Genomic DNA, 242 nt, shown 5'->3' on the forward strand with positions numbered 1-242 from the left:
ACGAACAACTCTGCGCCCTCTTTAGGCTCCCTTGGTTCTAAACTTGATAAACATTGTCTAAAATATCTCAATATTTTACAATAAACAGAAGGAAAAGGAAATATCCTTTAAATTGATGAAACAAACTTTGCAGAAACTTTAGCGTTTCAAGTAAAGAAGGCAAACAAAAATAATTACATCGCTGTATTTTAAATGTTTTAATTCAGACCTATCACTTTCTAGAAACACATTCTAAAATGTCA

This window comes from Amphiura filiformis, chromosome 6 (genome assembly GCF_039555335.1).
Source record: "Amphiura filiformis chromosome 6, Afil_fr2py, whole genome shotgun sequence".
Classification (NCBI taxonomy): Eukaryota; Metazoa; Echinodermata; class Ophiuroidea; order Amphilepidida; family Amphiuridae; genus Amphiura; species Amphiura filiformis.